This window comes from Haemaphysalis longicornis, unplaced genomic scaffold, assembly GCF_048455015.1.
Source record: "Haemaphysalis longicornis isolate Haplotype H1 unplaced genomic scaffold, Haemaphysalis longicornis Haplotype H1 scaffold_8, whole genome shotgun sequence".
Classification (NCBI taxonomy): domain Eukaryota; kingdom Metazoa; phylum Arthropoda; class Arachnida; order Ixodida; family Ixodidae; genus Haemaphysalis; species Haemaphysalis longicornis.
The window spans coordinates 12,825,177-12,826,742 of record NW_027526445.1 but is presented as its reverse complement, the minus strand read 5'-3'; the positions used below and the strand labels follow the sequence as shown (position 1 = coordinate 12,826,742).

At 40.7% G+C, this 1,566-nt stretch overlaps 1 non-coding gene across 1 annotated transcript; it reads left to right on the top strand.

The window, feature by feature from the left end:
* Nucleotides 1-1,091: 1,091 nt before the first annotated feature.
* Nucleotides 1,092-1,163, top strand: Trnat-ugu (transfer RNA threonine (anticodon UGU)). The gene has a single exon. It is a non-coding gene; the product is annotated as a tRNA-Thr (tRNA).
* Nucleotides 1,164-1,566: the final 403 nt, after the last annotated feature.

Sequence of the window (1,566 nt, the reverse complement as noted above, 5' to 3'; positions counted from 1 at the left end):
CCTTGAGAATGTCTTTGATTTTATTGTTTTCGGTCATGGCTGGATTTGCACGCCTGCCGAGATCGACGACGTCCTATATGTAGCTCGTAAAGGTTTCACCGGCCTGCTGCACTCGCTCACGCAGCCGCTGCTCTGCCTCGAGTTTGCGAACTGTTGGTCGGCCGAAAACTATCGTAAATTCAGCTGTGAAGTCTGGCCAAGTAGTGAAGGTTGATATGTTGTTTTTAAACCACGTCTCAGCCAGTACCGTAAAATAAAAGCCGACGTTATTGAGCTTCATCGTGTCTTCCCATTTGTTATAGGTGCTCACCTGTTCGAAGATTGCAAGCCAGTCTTCCGCAACGCGGTCATCGGTGCTATTAAAGAAGGGCGGGTCTCGTTGCCGGAGCGTACCGGAACAGACGATGGGCTGCTGGGGTGTAGGCTCCATGTCGCCGGTGACCGGGAGTCTTCTGCTGCGCAATTCCAGGCTGCAGGCCTTGCGGGGATCGCGATTGCGCAACCTCCACCAAAAATATGGTGACGTTTATTGACTCCTACGAACGGTCACGTCGTCAAGTCAAGCAGAGTCCTAGTGGACGTAGCAAACTGGGAAAGAGGTTCGAGCTGTGCGAGCACACACTTCGTCTCCTTCCGAAAGCGCTGCATGGCAAATAACTTTCTCGGACGATTGTCCACCAACTGCTATGTTAAAACAGAACACACCCACTGGGAAAGTGTCCATTTTCTAATGTCCAGGTTCTTCGCTACAATATACATATATATAAATATATATATATATATATATATATATATATATATATATATATATATATATATATATATATATATATATATATATATATATATATATATATATATGTATAGATAAATATATATACAGAAAGATAGGGCAGCAGTCTACAACGCCAAAGGATGCAGAGGGGTGTGGTTAGGCTTTTTCTTTTTCACTCTGGTTAATGAAGTAAACATTTTTTTTAATACACAGAAGAAAGAAAGAAAGAAAAACACGCGCCCAGAGTGGGGACCGAACCCACGCCTTTCGATTCTAGTAAATATAAATAGCCCAGAAAGTGAAGGAGAAAACAGTCGCCCAGATAGCCGAATTGGTAAGGCATTCGACATGTAATCGAAAGGCGTGGGTTCGGTCCCCACTCTGGGCGCGTGTTTTCCTTTCTTTCTTTCTTTCTTTCTTCTGTTTATTTAAAAAAATGTTTACTTCATTAACCATAGTGAAAAAGAAAAGAGCCTAACCACACCCCTATGCCTCCTTTGGCGTTGCAGACTGCTGCCCTATCTTTCTGTATTTTCCTCAACGAGCCCCTCATTTCCTTTCGATATATATATATATATATATATATATATATCGAAATATATATATATATAAATATATATATATAAATATATATATATATATATATATATATATATATAAATCTAGAGAAAGATAAACTCACAAAGCGCGCAGAAATAGTATAAGTAAAGAGTCGGATACACAGCAAGAACAATAACAAACAATGTTTACTTACGTAGCGGAAACGGGACTTGCCTTCATCAGAGTAAAGT